Source organism: Clupea harengus, unplaced genomic scaffold, assembly GCF_900700415.2.
Source record: "Clupea harengus unplaced genomic scaffold, Ch_v2.0.2, whole genome shotgun sequence".
Taxonomy (NCBI): domain Eukaryota; kingdom Metazoa; phylum Chordata; class Actinopteri; order Clupeiformes; family Clupeidae; genus Clupea; species Clupea harengus.
Genome location: NW_024879806.1, coordinates 10001 through 28731, shown reverse-complemented (window position 1 = coordinate 28731; position 18731 = coordinate 10001). Strand labels below are relative to the sequence as shown.

General features: G+C 40.4%; 1 long non-coding RNA gene across 1 annotated transcript in view; it reads left to right on the top strand.

Annotated features, from left to right (window-relative positions):
- The window catches only part of LOC122130418, a 36484-nt gene that overhangs the window by 12918 nt on the left and 4835 nt on the right, over positions 1 to 18731 (top strand). Inside the window, exons 2-3 of the long non-coding RNA XR_006151877.1 lie at positions 5179 to 5183; positions 15544 to 15546. This is a non-coding gene — a long non-coding RNA (uncharacterized LOC122130418). The remainder of the gene's footprint in view (positions 1 to 5178; positions 5184 to 15543; positions 15547 to 18731) is intronic.

Sequence of the window (18731 nt, the reverse complement as noted above, 5' to 3'; positions counted from 1 at the left end):
CTCGAAAACTATCACGCATGCTGAAGGTAACGTCTAGGTAAGACTGTGTGCTATTGCCAGTATTTTAGACTACATCATACAGTCTGAATATTATGACACATATATATATTATCATATTATTATTATGTTCGTTTGGATATAATAATACAAGTAACTTTTGAACTGCTCCGTCATTGTAAAGGGGCTATTTACCAGCCTAATTGATGCCCCCTGCAGGTTACCTTATTTGGACAGCATTACCTGGGCACTGAATCAAGTCAAACGCAGACAACGGTGTAGGGAAAAGCAAGGACTTTTTATTTCTCTTTACATTATACTTTCTAAAAGCACCTTGGGGAGAGAGCAGTGGCCAAAACACGCATCACATCGATGTAAAGTGCTGATTAATACATAGATAAAAAACATGAAGGCTATAGGCCTATACACAGGAACAGATGGATATATAAATTGGCAATAAATACACAGCAAATTCATCGGTGTTTCAGATGGGCAAAGTACAATCAGATAAAACAAGTTAAATTCATCCCAATCATAATGTCAGTGATAAAATACACATCAAGAGCCAGAAGGCATCCACAGCAACCCATAAGTTTAGCAAGCCAAGGCAAAGTATATCCGCCCCTATTCCTCTGTACAGACACGGCACTTTGCCCAGAATATGAGCTTGCTCTTCTTCCTGCTCACACATGCACACGCACTGACATACATAAAGAAACACAATTCCCCGGAAAACAACAAGACATGAATGGCAACAGAATACGCTGGCCTCCTCGCCGCGACCGCCGGACGTGGGGTATATCGGAGGTACACAGACCAGTGATCGCATCACGCAACAGTCAGCTATCTAAGCCAACGCACTTAGTATCAATCTCATAGCGAATTAGTAATGCGACGGGTAAACAGCACTCACCCACGTCCTGGCACGGCAGCCCTCGGCTTGGCGCTCAGCAGTATCTCCTGTCCCTGACTTCCCGTTTCTACACACGCAAACCCATTATATTCCCGTTACCAATTGATTAATGCAACACAGGTGTGTCGCGACATCATTGTCTTTCACTCAAACCACCTGCTTACAACATCGTCAGCCCAGACCAAAGTGAAAACTCCATTTTGTTTAGCCTATTTGGAAGACTTTCAACAACAAAGACACGAAGGTAAGTTGACGAAAGATCTCTAGAAGCATCATTGTGCACCTTAAGGATCAGTTTAAGTGGTTAAGTTTAAGTTAATGACTGCAATTAAATACACTAAATAAACCAGTCTAGCTTCTAAATGGTTGTATGCAGTTAGAATAGGGGTACGCTACTATCAATGTTTAACGCTTTATTTGTAGTTAGATGTTAGTTCTTCAGCCTGATCTTGGAATTATTCGTACATGAGTTCGTGATGGAGAATTCCAGAACTTCAGAAACGTTCGCACAAAACGGTCCGGAAATACCCGAAGATATTTTGAAAAATATGATATAAATTATATAATTATAAATCCATTGCATTTGAGGAGTCGTTTGAAAAGAAAAGGTTTATTAATGGTTGGTGTCATATCTGAATATCTCTCTGATTTTGTTAGGAAAGAGGTAACTTGTTTAACCGGCTCTTTTCTCATAGTCTGTCACCAGTGGTGATATCCGGTGTAACCAGCGCCTCCATTTCAAAGACGCGCGGTGAAGAGTGGCTGAGGGGATTCTGTGGGAATCAGAAGACGGACACAAAGCAGGTGGGTGACATATTTCGGTTCAACGACATTCATATTTTATTGGACAAGGCATTTGTAGTGAGTATGGTATATGGGTAAGAATTAAACTGACGCAGCTTGGTTAACTAGGAACAGGGCTGTAGTGGAGGGTTAACGCCGTTTACGCACCTCTGGAATTTTGGAAATAGCGTTTACGCACCTCTAAATGGCGTTTACGCAACTCAAAGTTCCATGCGCCTTGTATTCTTCCGTTGGAATAATCCGAAATAAATTTGGTGTCATTTTAAAACACCTAAGACTACGTTTCATATTGTTGAACATATAAACGCTGTAGTCTGAATCATTTTCATCTGCGCTGTATTATGGTCGGTGACCGTCCAATCAGTAGGGACTTTAAGCAGCGACGTTAGAGGGACGGCTACGGCGTCCACGAAACATTCCAACGGGTTGCCGTAGTAGTGGTAATCGACTATCACTAAGCAACTAATTGTAACTCTCAACGGCTACTTCTTGGGCAAACTGACGTTCGCTCTGAGCATCATCTTGGGTGCTGGCAACTATGACACGTCTATGAACAAACAGGAAAATCGGTCAAATTAGCGGGTATCTTTAACAAATATACTAATAATCCATAAAGCTACTAACGGTGGAATCGAATATAAACGAAGTGACAGTGTCAAATACGATAAAAACGTATAATGACCTGCTTGAAATCCTTACGTATTACTGAGTACGTCAAACCAGTGGCTCTCCCGTAGTAGACAGTTGGGCTACAACGGCAGGAAATGTCGAGATAGAATCTCGTGCGCAAACTGTCAGCCGTCCCTTCAACCGTCGCTGCTTAAAGTCCCTAGTGCCTTGCGGCTACGGCAGCGATACCAATCAGGTTCCAGGAAGTATGCAAACACATACACGTTGTGAATTAGCCTGCCTGCCTACCTGTTCGGAATAGATTAATTAGCCATGGATATCAGGCGATTTTTGAAGAGACCATCGAGTGCTCCCACTCCCACAGATGCATGCAAAAGGCCTCACGTACAAAGTAAGACTGAAGTAATTATCCTCACGCATATCGCTACAGATTAGGCTAATTCATTGAAAATTGTAGACAGATTATTTGCAAGCCAGTTAGACATTGCTAAGTGAAATGTTTTAGCTTAGCTATAGAATCTTCCATTTTTGCGGTCAAGCTCTATAATACAAATATAAGTGTAGAAGAAGAGCAACACCAGCATAAACCCGACTGGTGGGCTTTCGCACGCCCCCTTCATTGAGGTTTCTCCAATGGTTAAAGAACAGGGGAAGTGTTTAATTGCAGCATAGTTTCTTTTTATATTATACTTTTCAGCTGTAACACCCTGGGCCTGTTTCCAGAGGCCTTTAAGGTCCTATAGAGGTCCTTTCTTTTGTCTCCCCCTTTTTTTGAGGCCTTCACATAGTTTTCTTTGTAGTTTGTTACATTTTCAAGAAAACAGTAAACACATTTATTCACTGTCATTGATTGTATATGACTTTAACTGATAACATAATGCAATATAGCCAGGACAGCCTTACAGAGTCGCAACGCTTTGTGTTTACCACTACAGCACTGTGTGTTACTAATGTATCTGAGGGGAACAGTAATCTATATACAGTACTGTGTGTTTAATGTGTTACAAATGTATCTGAAGGGAACAGTAATCTATATACAGTACCGTGTGTTTAATGTGTTACTAATGTATCTGAAGGGAACAGTAACCTATATACAGTACCGTGTGTTTAATGTGTTACTAATGTATCTGAAGGGAACAGTAATCTATATACAGTACCGTGTGTTTAATGTGTTACTAATGTATCTGAAGGGAACAGTAACCTATATACAGTACCGTGTGTTTAATGTGTTACTAATGTATCAAAGGGGAACAGCACTCGATGGTCTCTTCAAAAATCGCCTGATATCCATGGCTAATTAATCCATTCCGAACAGGTAGGCAGGCAGGCTAATTCACAACGTGTATGTGTTTGCATACTTCCTGGAACCTGATTGGTATCGCTGCCGCAGCCGCAAGGCACTGATTGGAGGGTCACAGACCATAATACAGCGCAGATGAAAATGATTCAGACTACAGCGTTTATATGTTCAACAATATGAAACTTAGTCTTAGGTGTTTTAAAATGACACCAAATTTATTTCGGATTATTCCAACGGAAGAATACAAGGTGCAGGGAACTTTGAGGTGCGTAAACGCCACTTAGAGGTGGGTAAACGCTATTTAGAGGTGCGTAAACGCTATTTCCAAAATTCCAGAGGTGCGTAAACGGCATTTACGTGCGTTTACCCTCCACTACAGCCCTGGTAACACATTAAACACACAGTACTGTATATAGATTACTGTTCCCTTCAGATACATTAGTAACACATTAAACACACAGTACTGTATATAGATTACTGTTCCCTTCAGATACATTAGTAACACATTAAACACAAATATTATGTTATTGGTTTTAGCACACCAAACACAAAAGCATGTGACAACTATACTGGAGTGCTTTTGAAGGGGACATTATGGAGTTTAATACACTGGTTGACTCAACATGATGCAATGTCTCTTGTAGATTAGTCATGGAAAATGAGAGCCGTGCGAGTTTTGCACATCCTGCCATTTGACTATTGAAACTATATATTGTGCAGCCTTACTGGTTTCTTTCGGACAATCTCTAGATGGCCCAAATGTAGCTTAGCAGTAATTTTAAAGCTTATGCCTATGGTTGGTTGCCTATGATTGGTTTGTTGAAGTTATTTCGAGTTTTCCTTAAAATGTTAGCCGAGCGCAACCAGGTGCAACCATAGGTGCAACTGATGACTCCTAACATTGTTGCAAAAAAGAAATGTGAAAATGGCAGCAGGAAGACTGGACAAGACAGACAGAGTGACCTATGACTCGTAATCCCCATATCAGATAACTGTATTACACTGCAAATTCATTATGTCTGGTGAGGTAAGGTGTAAGTTCATTATGTCTGGTGAGGTAAGGTGTAAGTTCATTACGTTTGTTGAGGTAACTCCACCAGTTATGCTCATGTTGACTGCTTGAGTGTCTCTGGTAACCAAGTCCAGTACTGCAGACTGGGTTGGGTCAGTCTGTGTCTCATGCTGGATTTCAGTGCCACTCACAGGAAGCATCTCCATTTCCCCTAATAGAATATGTCTAGTGTATCTTTTCTCTCTCCATGTTCCACACGTAACGGCAATTGTGATAGACCATCTGTGTTGGCATGGTGTGGTCTGCCTTTCTGTTCTCAATGGTGTAATTACGTGCAAACAGGAGTAAGGCCCACTTTTGCATCTGTGCCGTTGCCATGGAAGGAACACCTTTCTGTGCGCTGAAGATCATGGTGAGGGGGTGGTGATCTGTCAGGAGTGTAAGCATGGGAGATGATGGCACCAGTGCCATGTGGAAATGCATCACAAGCCAATCAAATGGTGTTATGGGGATCATAGTGAGTACAGGTGTCCTAAGTGCTCAGCGTCGGTTCACCCAGTCACCAAGGTGACATCCAGATAGCAGTGGATGTTTGACAGCCCTTGTAATATCTGATCCATGGCTGTCTGGAATGTAGCTGGTGCTGAGGCAATCCAAAATGGCAGGGAGTTGTACTGGGACCGCCCCTACTAAGGGAAATGGTTCTGTAGAACTCCATCAGCATATTCGCTCTGACTGTTTTTATTTCCTTCCTGCTTTTCAGCTTCACCCGCTTTTGCATTATGAAGGGTGAAAGTAACAAAAATGTATTGACAAAAATTGAAGTGATGAAAATGCATGTGAACTGAAAAACAGGTGTGAAAATGGAGGTGAAATGAAAAAAGAGTGATATACAGTGCCCTCCACAATTATTGGCACCCTTAGTGAATATGAGCAAAACAGGCTATGAAAAAATATGTCTTTGCTGTTTATCTTCTTGGTCTTTCACTCAAAATATTCACAAAAATCTCACCCTTTTAGGAGATCTGCATCTTAGAGACTAATTGTATCCACAATTTAAGTACTGCAAGCTAGACTATTACCGTAAATCCTCAAATAAAGACCGGGATTCAATTAGAGGCCGGGCTTCAGATAGTAGCCAGGGGCGTGGTCGATAAGGACAAATAAAGGCCAGGCCCCGAATACAGGCCGGGGGTAAAATTACGTACCGGTAGCCTATTTTACTGTAGCCTACCAGCATCAGCACAAAGCAGTAAATCACAATTTAATTTAATGCATTTCACAAATACATGTTCTCCTCATCTTGTTGGCTAATTTCATGGGCTGTTTGCAATAAAAAAAGAAATGTTTAGTCTACTAGGCGAATTTGTTATTATACAGTTACTTGCCAGGGTTTTTCCTGCATAGAGAAAATTTGGGCGCGAGCCTAAGCCGTTTTCCCGAGCGCCTACAACAAATCCCGAGCGCCTAAGGCAAAAAAAAAAAAAAAGTCTGTTAAAAAAAAAAAAAAAAAGCTGTCATTTATTGCGCAATTGAACTTAATGGTGTTTTGAGCCCTCACCGTCGACTTCAAGGCAGCAGCTGCCTGGAAGGCGCATCCCTCCTCCCACCCCCTGAGCCAATCATTGAACAGAGGCTTCTCCAAGCTTGCCAGTTTAGAGAAGACGTTGGTTTGAATTTGAGATTTGAGCAAGCAACTTAATGTAGCTAGCTTTTAGCTGTTTTAAACCAAGGCACTTTACTTCAAAAATGTTGTTTTCAACCTGCTTACAAATCTGCTTAAAACAACTAGTGAAGGTGTTTTAGAATAATATGAATGCCATATACAATAACGGACTTTATGTTAGCACCACTAATTCATGTTAGCTATCTAATTATTTAGCGCAATGCTAGCATGAATCTACCGTAATTACATTTGTAACCAAGTGTACACAACTGCTAGCTAGCTGCTTGCTCAAATTCAAACCAACGTCTTCTCTAAAGTGGCAAGCTAGGAGCGCCTTCCAGGCAGCTGCCGCCTTGAAGTCGACGGTGAGGGCTCAAAACACCATTAAGCCACAATTCATCACGCGTGCAGTGCATGTCAGCGAATATGTTCTCAATAGTATGTTTCAAGTATAAGCTACAGCCGAACCCTCGTTCTATATTGATCAATAGTAATCGAGTTGATAAGCGTGTCTTCTTGTCTGATCTATACGCAACTGTGAGGTGCGCGAATGGACAGAGCGGCCAGCTGCCAATCACTCAATTACTCAACTTGCGTATGCATCCTGACTTCATCAGTCGGCGGTAGGGTTGGGTACCGAGAACCGGTACCAATATGGAACCGGTTCCAATACAACCGGTACCTACCCGGACCGAAATGCAACGCAGATTTCGGTGCTTCATTTCGGTGCTTGAGCCAATTGAAAACGGTTGCTAGGCAGATTCCGCGGGGCACATGTAAAACTGCCCCAGCTCCCAATGTAAACTTTGTCCTGTGTCGCTCACGCTCATTGGTGTTTTCATAGCAACAGTCTTATGACGGTGAAGAGCAGGCAGCATTTCACAGAGCAAGCACAAACAGAACTAGCCATCAACCTTTTAACAGAGAAAATACCGAAAGGTAAACGGTCAAAAGTGTGGCTGTATTTCGCACAAAAATATTCAAACATCGCGACGTGCAGCAAATGCAACAAAACAATTGCGTGAAAAGAGGGGAGAGAAGGCAAGAGTCAACGGCAGATCAGCAACCGAAGACTGAAAAAATATGATGACAGATACACTTACGGTGCAAACCCATGACAGCGACGCGATACGCTTCCATTACTTTGAGTGGGATTAGAATATCGCGTCGCTCGTAACGGTGTCATGGGTTTCCACCGTTAGCCTACGGTAGTCTCTTAAAGGGGCAGTACACATTTTCTCGTACTCAGTGTGTTCAAGTAACAAGATGAACTATAAACAAGATAGAAAAGATAGGTATAAACAAATCATAAAATGGTGAAATTTCATGAAATAAATGCAAACAAAATAATACATTTTTGACTCCAAAGGCAAATATGCTCATATTTTTGCAAAAGAAGTTTGAAGCTGTTTTTTGTATTTATTTATATTTATTTATTTAAGTATACTATAAACTGTGGTTTACAGTTAATATAATGTTCATAGTTTGAAGTTAAAAAGTTTGAAGCTGTAGTTTTAAGCCAAGTGTTTTGTATGTATTTATATTTATAATATACTTTAAACAGTTAATATATTGTTCAATTTGAAGAAAAAAAATGTATTGAACAAAAGAATTGCTGAAGTATTGAAGCTGTAGTGTGTGTACAGAGTGTGTGTGTGTGTTTTGTATTTATTTGTATTTATTTAAGTATAGTCTAAACTTTTGTTAACAGTTCATATATTATTTAAGGTTTAAGTTAAAAAGTGTTTTGTATTTATTTATATATAATCTACTTTAAACAGTTCATATATTTGGCAATAAAGCCTTTCTTAAATGTCGTCTTAAATTTTTTTTTTTTTATAAAAGTATCGGTTCCGGCACCGTTTAGGCACCGGTATCGTTTTAAAAGTATCGGTTATGTACCGGTATCGGATAAAAAACAAACGATACCCATCCCTAGTCGGCGGTGATTTTGAGCATAACATTCCATTTTCAGTATTCATGGCTTTCAATGTATTAAAATATATGCTATGTTGAGGACCTACACAGGTGTAGGCTATTATTTGATTTGTCTACCCGTTTGAACGAGTACCAGTAGACCGCGGGGCCTCGGGAGAGGCAGACAACCGCATTGGTTTATCAATGAAAGCTCAGCTCGTTCTGAGGAGAGCGGATAGATTTGTGTTGCATCTCGAATATAATAATATTAATATTGTCATTGATAAACCGGTGCTGTTGTAAATTGTCGTTCCGCTGCGAGGGACAGCCTGATGTGCACGAATACACCTGTGTACAAATGCAAATTAAATTTCCACTCAAAATGCTGACAAAAGTTTGATTAATGATTTCCAATGCAGCCTCCATGGGTGCGCCAATAGAAGTTAAACACACTATTAAACATATTTCTGGACAGTTTTAATAATAAAAACAAAAATAATTGTATGTAGGTTTGTATAATAAAAATGAATAGTAATAATAGATAAACTTGAATTTCATAATTTGTGTGTTCCAATTCTGACCACTGGTTAGTTCTAGATTCTATTATTATACATTTTAGTAGTTTGCATATATATGTAAAGAGGTAAACCTTAATAATCTTTGAACCTAACATGATAGCACCATGGGGCTTGGACTATTGTCAATCTATTAATTAGCCTATCTATTTTAATCTAAAGTGGAAGCAAAATGATTTCCTCAACCATACGTAGCCTCCATTATTTCAGAAATGGTAAAAAAAAAATCCATAGATGTCTGCTAATAAGGTGACAACGCAACACAGGCTGTGTTTTTTTTTTTTTTTGGAGCACCGAAGACCCATTTTGACCCAGGAAAAACCCTGCTTGCCAAAACGATAGAAGACATTCCTCCAAAATACCCCTTTTTAATGATTTAGTTGCCGTTTCCGCTAAGAAAAATTGTACTTCAGGCTACTCTGTTGGTAACGAAGCACGCTGACATGCTCCCATTTCACATACTTTGGTTGTAAAGTAAACCTAAAGTAAACCTAGTAAACTTTGAGTGGATCATGTGATTTTCAATGCTGTTAAGAGGGCAAACGAAAATGTTTGCTACATATGGGCAAATCAAACCTTTCCTCAGCGTGAACTTGGGACGTCAGGATTGTGGCGAAAATGAGTTAAAGTTGGAAAGATGTGCACAGATTGAAAAGTTCCCAGGTCAATAAGTCATGAGACCAGATGTAAAATGTTGTTAAAACACAAACAATGTCTCTTTCCAACCGTAAGAGGGGAGAAAACAAGCTACAACCTAATTGTCATTAAAACGAGCTGTGCTTAAAGCATCAGTCCCTATGTGCATAGAGTGTGTAGGGACCTCCTACAAAGAGACACTACAAAAATATCCTGCCAGGCATTACTACCTGATGTACCTCCACTGGTGCTTCAGTGCATTTGCTGATGATGGAGCTGTGTGTGTGTGTGTCAGTGGTGATTAATATTCTGATGATGGAGGTGTGTGTGTGTGTGTCAGTGGTGATTAATATTCTGATGCTGGAGCTGTGTGTGTGTGTGTGTCAGTGGTGATTAATATTCTGATGATGTATGTGTGTGTGTCAGTGGTGATTAATATTCTGATGATGGAGGTGTGTGTGTGTGTGTCAGTGGTGATTAATATTCTGATGATGGAGGTGTGTGTGTGTCAGTGGTGATTAATATTCTGATGATGGAGGTGTGTGTGTGTGTGTGTCAGTGGTGATTAATATTCTGATGATGTATGTGTGTGTGTCAGTGGTGATTAATATTCTGATGATGGAGGTGTGTGTGTGTGAGTGTCAGTGGTGATTAATATTCTGATGATGGAGGTGTGTGTGTCAGTGGTGATTAATATTCTGATGATGGAGGTGTGTGTGTGTCAGTGATGATTAATATCCTGATGATGGAGCTGTGTGTGTCAGTGGTGATTAATATCCTGATGATGGAGGTGTGTGTGTGTGTCAGTGGTGATTAATATTCTGATAATGGAGGTGTGTGTGTCAGTGGTGATTAATGTTCTGATGATGGAGGTGTGTGTGTGTGTGTGTCAGTGGTGATTAATGTTCTGATGATGGAGGTGTGTGTGTCAGTGGTGATTTAATATCCTGATGATGGAGGTGTGTGTGTGTGTGTGTCAGTGGTGATTAATGTTCTGATGATGGAGGTGTGTGTGTGTCAGTGGTGATTAATGTTCTGATGATGGAGGTGTGTGTGTCAGTGGTGATTAATGTCCTGATGATGGAGGTGTGTGTGTGTGTCAGTGGTGATTAATATTCTGATAATGGAGGTGTGTGTGTCAGTGGTGATTAATGTTCTGATGATGGAGGTGTGTGTGTGTGTGTCAGTGGTGATTAATGTTCTGATGATGGAGGTGTGTGTGTCAGTGGTGATTTAATATCCTGATGATGGAGGTGTGTGTGTGTGTGTGTCAGTGGTGATTAATGTGCTGATGATGGAGGTGTGTGTGTGTGTCAGTGGTGATTAATATTCTGATGATGGAGGTGTGTGTGTCAGTGGTGATTCATATTCTGATGATGGAGGTGTGTGTGTCAGTGGTGATTAATATTCTGATGATGGAGGTGTGTGTGTGTGTCAGTGGTGATTAATATTCTGATAATGGAGGTGTGTGTGTCAGTGGTGATTAATGTTCTGATGATGGAGGTGTGTGTGTGTGTGTCAGTGGTGATTAATGTTCTGATGATGGAGGTGTGTGTGTCAGTGGTGATTTAATATCCTGATGATGGAGGTGTGTGTGTGTGTGTGTCAGTGGTGATTAATGTGCTGATGATGGAGGTGTGTGTGTGTGTCAGTGGTGATTAATATTCTGATGATGGAGGTGTGTGTGTCAGTGGTGATTAATATTCTGATGATGGAGGTGTGTGTGTCAGTGGTGATTAATATTCTGATGATGGAGGTGTGTGTGTGTCAGTGGTGATTAATATTCTGATGATGGAGGTGTGTGTGTGTCAGTGGTGATTAATATTCTGATGATGGAGGTGTGTGTGTGTCAGTGGTGATTAATATTCTGATGATGGAGGTGTGTGTGTGTGTCAGTGGTGATTAATATTCTGATGATGGAGGTGTGTGTGTGTGTGTGTGTCAGTGGTGATTAATATTCTGACGATGGAGGTGTGTGTGTGTGTGTGTCAGTGGTGATTAATGTTCTGATGATGGAGGTGTGTGTGTGTGTCAGTGGTGATTTAATATCCTGATGATGGAGGTGTGTGTGTGTGTGTGTGTGTCAGTGGTGATTAATGTTCTGATGATGGAGGTGTGTGTGTGTCAGTGGTGATTAATGTTCTGATGATGGAGGTGTGTGTGTCAGTGGTGATTAATGTTCTGATGATGGAGGTGTGTGTGTGAGTGTCAGTGGTGATTAATATTCTGATGATGGAGGTGTGTGTGTGTGTCAGTGGTGATTAATATTCTGATGATGGAGGTGTGTGTGTGTGTCAGTGGTGATTAATGTTCTGATGATGGAGGTGTGTGTGTGTCAGTGGTGATTAATGTTCTGATGATGGAGGTGTGTGTGTGTCAGTGGTGATTAATATTCTGATGATGGAGGTGTGTGTGTCAGTGGTGATTAATGTTCTGATGATGGAGGTGTGTGTGTGTCAGTGGTGATTAATGTTCTGATGATGGAGGTGTGTGTGTCAGTGGTGATTAATATTCTGATGATGGAGGTGTGTGTGTCAGTGGTGATTAATATTCTGATGATGGAGGTGTGTGTGTGTGTGTCAGTGGTGATTAATATTCTGATGACGGAGGTGTGTGTGTGTCAGTGGTGATTAATATTCTGATGATGGAGGTGTGTGTGTGTGTCAGTGGTGATTAATATTCTGATGATGGAGGTGTGTGTGTGTGTGTCAGTGGTGATTAATGTTCTGATGATGGAGGTGTGTGTGTGTGTGTCAGTGGTGATTTAATATCCTGATGATGGAGGTGTGTGTGTGTGTGTGTCAGTGGTGATTAATGTTCTGATGATGGAGGTGTGTGTGTGTCAGTGGTGATTAATGTTCTGATGATGGAGGTGTGTGTGTCAGTGGTGATTAATGTTCTGATGATGGAGGTGTGTGTGTGTGTCAGTGGTGATTAATATTCTGATGATGGAGGTGTGTGTGTCAGTGGTGATTAATATTCTGATGATGGAGGTGTGTGTGTCAGTGGTGATTAATATTCTGATGATGGAGGTGTGTGTGTCAGTGGTGATTAATATTCTGATGATGGAGGTGTGTGTGTGTGTGTCAGTGGTGATTAATATTCTGATGATGGAGGTGTGTGTGTGTGTCAGTGGTGATTAATATTCTGATGATGGAGGTGTGTGTGTGTGTGTCAGTGGTGATTAATGTTCTGATGATGGAGGTGTGTGTGTGTGTGTCAGTGGTGATTAATGTTCTGATGATGGAGGTGTGTGTGTGTGTGTCAGTGGTGATTTAATATCCTGATGATGGAGGTGTGTGTGTGTGTGTCAGTGGTGATTAATATTCTGATGATGGAGGTGTGTGTGTCAGTGGTGATTAATGTTCTGATGATGGAGGTGTGTGTGTGTCAGTGGTGATTAATGTTCTGATGATGGAGGTATGTGTGTGTCAGTGGTGATTAATGTTCTGATGATGGAGGTGTGTGTGTGAGTGTCAGTGGTGATTAATGTTCTGATGATGGAGGTGTGTGTGTGTCAGTGGTGATTAATGTTCTGATGATGGAGGTGTGTGTGTGTCAGTGGTGATTAATGTTCTGATGATGGAGGTGTGTGTGTCAGTGGTGATTAATGTTCTGATGATGGAGGTGTGTGTGTGTCAGTGGTGATTAATGTTCTGATGATGGAGGTGTGTGTGTGTCAGTGGTGATTAATATTCTGATGATGGAGGTGTGTGTGTGAGTGTCAGTGGTGATTAATGTTCTGATGATGGAGGTGTGTGTGTGTCAGTGGTGATTAATATTCTGATGATGGAGGTGTGTGTGTGTGTGTGTCAGTGGTGATTAATATTCTGATGATGGAGGTGTGTGTGTGTGTGTCAGTGGTGATTAATATTCTGATGATTGAGGTGTGTGTGTGTCAGTGGTGATTAATATTCTGATGATGGAGGTGTGTGTGTCAGTGGTGATTGATGTTCTGATGATGTTTCATTTTGTTGATCTGTTTTTCCTACTTTACATCTCGTCGGAGAAAGCAGTTCACAATTTATTTATGTGAACATCACATGTTGTCTTCTTACCTGCACAAAATACACCTCAATATATTTTTTTATTGAAGTCCACATACTTGTTATGATGGCGCTTTTAAGATGTTTAAGTTATATAACGTATAAAATGATCTGACTTTCTGCCTCTATATTACAGCACATTTCTGTCTGCCAACTTGAGATTTTTTTTGTGAATAAGGAAATACTGTCATGCATTTCCTTCCTTTCAGATTGACAGAAGGCTTTGCCAACAATGCTCTGTACTTTATTTGTCGGAAAGAGCACGTTGGATAATTAAATAGTTGGTAGGATAGCAAATTATTTTATTTCTAGTCTGAGAGCACTCGGGTCCTCTGTTTTATATGCTAAATATTTATATGAGATGGGCAGTTCTAGATATTTGTATTTAGGCTTCAGCACTGAAAAGTAAACATTATATGTATACAACATGTATGACCTGTAAAGGAGAATGTCAAGGAATTAATTGTGTTTCATCATAATCCGGATCGCCTCGTACCATAATGTTAATCTTAAGACTATCACATTATACATGGTCTGATGGTAGGTGCCCTTTAATGTTTTCGCCCCTCCTCTTCAAAAACAGCCGCCACGTTCGCACTTCACATGAAAGTGAAACTAAACTTGTTTCTCCCATTTTGTGAACACGCAAGTTGACTTTTTCAGCAAAGAAATATCCAGAAAAAACTGTTTGTGAGTATATCAGCATTGGATTGTAAACGTTTAAATCGGTGTTTTAACAACATGGGTTTGATGTTATTATTACTATGATAAACCTAAAGTTTAGGTTACAATTGGTCGTCCGTTCTCAACATGATGGGAATACTACAGACAGCAAGTCTGTTTTTTTTTTTATCTCGCTGTAAGAACGGTTTGATTGTGAATCATCAAGCATTGACGCTACAATAGCCTTACTTACGATTAGTCTACATCCTAATACAGGCCTTGCTTAAAATAGTCGACTGAGAAATTTGTAATTACAGGAATACAATAGCTTACGGCTAACGGGAATAAAAGGAAAAGAAAAAAGACCAGATTTTGACAATGTTACTGTTCTGTTTATTTTGGACTTTCATGTGGACAACGATGCGTTTAATGTCCTGAAGTCTCTATTATCCAAGGCAACTGTAAGCTAACAGGCTACACTGTATGTACCGCCCATTGCAAAAATGGAGAGGTTACATAACACGGAATAACGGAAAGGACCGACTCAAACTTCGGTAAAGTTAGAAAGATATTCACAGATTTGATGTTTCCGAATCAATAGCCTAAGTCATAAGGGGAACATTGTAAAAACACAAACGACGAATCATTTCAACCGTAGTGATGTAGACAACCAGCTACAAGCAAACATTCATTTAAACCAGCGGCCCTACGAACGGGACTGTCTACAAAGACCAATTTCACTCTTACACAGATTAGTATCACCAAAACCACTTCACACATCGTCAATCTCCTGTCGGTTATACTATAACACTTAAAGGAGCGTTTGAAATGGATACTGCATTCCAAATTCTAAATATTGGAGAGCGTTGTCTACCCCCACTAGGGTGACCAGACTTCCGGATTTAGGCCGGACAGTCCGGGTTTTCAATGCCCTGTCCGGCGTCCGGCGCAGCATCAAGCCGGACGCATATTTGTCCTCCTTTTTGGAGTTGCACTGGGCCTAAAGAGCCGCGCTCTAGAATATTTTGCTGGAACTCAGTCTAACAAATGAATGGCTAAAAGTGGTGTCAAATAAATATCTGATAGGCTTAGGTTAGGTTCTAACCCTATATCATTGGTTAAAAACGTAAACAAGGCTTCATGTGCTGGCTACATTGACAGAAAGTTAACACATAGAAGAAAACATGCCAAAACGTCAGACGTTGTTCAACCCAGAATGGACAAAAGCAGTCGAGACTCCTTTCATGGCTTCTGCACTCTCTGTCGCTGTGATTTTGACATAAGCAGTCAGGGTAAAGCTGCTATTGAAAGACATGCGGGAACAGAGAAGCATAAAAGTAACAGACGTGCCGCAGGTATCTCTTCGCTAATTTCTTGTCCCGAGAAGGTACGTTGCCGTTGGATAACAAAATCTCCGCTGCTGAGCTGTGTAAGGTTTACCATGCTGTAAAGTAAAGTACCGGGGTGTAGACTGCGGCGTGAAGGTGGACCAAGAGATATTTTGTGATTCGCCCATAGCTAAGGGGATGATGTGTGGCCGAACTAAAGCCCAGGCTTTGTGTGCGAATGTCCTAGCGCCCTACTCTGTTGCCTACAGGTACATACATATTACATCAAAGCAAACAATTTGCCCTTTTCAGTAGCAACCGACGCATCAAACAAAGGTACGACCAAGTGTTTCCCAATTGTACTGAGATATTTGTACTTTGAGGAAGGTGTACAACATGCCCTGTTGGATTTTTACAGTGACAGCAACGACACTTCAGAGGCGATAACAAACCAGCTGCTGGCTAAACTGGAGATGTCTGGTCTAGATGTGAAATACATGTCTGCATATGCATTCGTTCAGATTCATCTAGATGTGAAATACATGTCTGCATATGCATTCATTCAGATTCATCTAGATGTCAAATGCATGTCTGCATATGCATGTATTCAGATTCATTTGTCTGTTTATTATTTATTATTTATGTGACCTGTGATCTAATTTGTACATTCAGATTCATCTCAGTGGTCAGTTTTTGAGCACCACAATGCATTGAATAAATACAAATACTGTGAACAAACACTTTTTGACTCATCAAGAATAGGGTTGGGTACCGAGAACCGGTACCAATATGGAACCGGTTCCAATACAACCGGTACCTACCCGGACCGAAATGCAACGCAGATTTCGGTGCTTCATTTCGGTGCCTGAGCCAATTGAACACGGTTGCTAGGCAGATTCCGTGGGGCACATGTAAAACTGCCCCAGCTTCCAATGTAAACTTTGTCCTGTGTCGCTCACGCTCATTGGTGTTTTCATAGCAACAGTCTTATGACAGTGAAGAGCAGGCAAGCACAAACAGAACTAGCCATCAACCTTTTAACAGAGAAAATACCGAAAGGTAAACGGTCAAAAGTGTGGCTGTATTTCGCACAAAAAGATTCAAACATCGCGACGTGCAGCAAATGCAACCAAATAATTGCGTGAAAAGAGGGGAGAGAAGGCAAGAGTCAACGGCAGATCAGCAACTGAAGACTGAAAAATAAACGGAGATGACAGATAAACTACCAACGGTAGTCTCTTAAAGGAGCAGTACACATTTTCTCGTTCTCAGTGTGTTCAAGTAACAAGATTAACTATGAACAAGATAGAAAAGATAGGTATAAACAAATCATAAAATGGTGAAATTTCATGAAATAAATGCAAACAAAATAATACATTTTTGACTCCAAAGGCAAATATGCTCATATTTTTGCAAAAGAAGTTTGAAGCTGTTTTTTGTATTTGTTTATATTTATTTAAGTATACTATTAACTGTTGTTTACAGTTAATATAATGTTCATAGTTTGAAGTTAAAAAGTTTGAAGCTGTAGTTGGAAGCCAAGTGTTTTGTATGTATTTATAATATACTTTAAACAGTTAATGTATTGTTCAATTTGAAGAAAAAAAATTGCCTTGGCAATAAAAAAAGCCTTTCTTTAATGTTGTCAATCGTCGCTTTGCGCTTAAAAAAAAAAAAGTATGGATCTACACCAACAGGCAAAAGACTAGCTCAACATTAAACTTTGACAATAGCATGCCACCACGAGTCCTACACTATAAATAGACCAGCTAATGAATTTGTTTAATAATGAATACGAAAAACATTTTCAGTGTTGTTTGCCAAGTATAAATCGGCTGATATGGATTTGTTAGAACCATAAATAAGATGTGTATTATTTCTGGAATAATATTATTTTGTATTAACTTGTTATTATAATGAATATCTCTGTAAAGTAGAGACTCTTTTTTTGACACGTTGTTTTGACCATGTGAAGAGAACACGCTTAGTTAGAAGGAACAGAGAAGCACCGAGGTTCACAGTTTTTTTGACCGTGCTAGCTTAATTGTGAAGTAAGACAGATATACAAGAATCATGTATTTATGTATGTACATGGATACCTGAAGCTTTAAGAAGATAAAGAAATATAAACTTTTAAGCTTTTGCATGTGTTCAATACTTTCCCGAGTACTTCAAAAGATGACACAGATATTGGATCTGCTGCCATTACACCTGTCCTTGCTTACCTAATCAGAATTAACCACATCGAGAACCTCCTGTTACATCTATTTTCAACAGCTTGCATATTGCAGTTTCCTGTGAGAACAGGTGTCTCGCCTTTTCAGGTATAAATTTCGGAGATTGCTTATCTTGTGACCTCGTGTGGCCTTTCAGAAGCGCCATGGCCTGTGACCTTGTCATGTCCTTTCTGCCACATGGTTTATAAGAAAAGACATCTCTACCACGTGGTTTATCAGAAAAGACATCTCTACCACGTGGTTTATCAGAAAAGGCCCTTCTGTCATGTGGCAGCCTTCTCATCGAACTGCTATTTCTATCTATTGAGATGTCCATGTGCCAGAACCAGCAATACACACATTATTCAACAATACTTTCATAAGTAGGTAAAATGTGACATTATGCAAGTCTGCTTAGGGCTGGGAAGGTTTGGTCATGCTTTTGCCACCAAAGAATTGGATCCTTATCTCGGGGACAAGATATCCAACTACTCTATAAAGAATTCTCAGGGCAGGGTAGACAAGTAATCAATCAATCAATAAACAGTGTGCAGTTGTGCAGAAGTGGATACTTATCTCAGGGAACCAGTTTTTCCTCGGCGGAGCTTGATACTGTGTCACAGCCAGTCAATGCATGAAACACAGGAAGAGCACGTGCCTTCTCAGCCCCAAGTCCATCTGAAATTTCATGGGCTGCTAGGTATCAACACTTTTTCCAGTGCCAAATGCCAACCAAAGCTCATCCGCTGGCTTTAGACCTTGAGCTGCTGCCAAACCCACAACATCGGTATCAACAGTTTGGATCATAATTCTCTGGTGACCATGTTGTGCTGCATGAGCCACATGTAATAACATGTGGGTATCAGCTTCCTTGTGTGTGCATGGAGAAATTGAGAACAGATCAGCTAGGGGTGGTTTTGCTGAGGACTGCTACATCATCTGTGACAACAAGCTGTTTATCCTCCAGCACAACATTAACTATTTATGTAGAACAGGGAATCACTAGGGGGAAAAGATTAAAAGTGTTT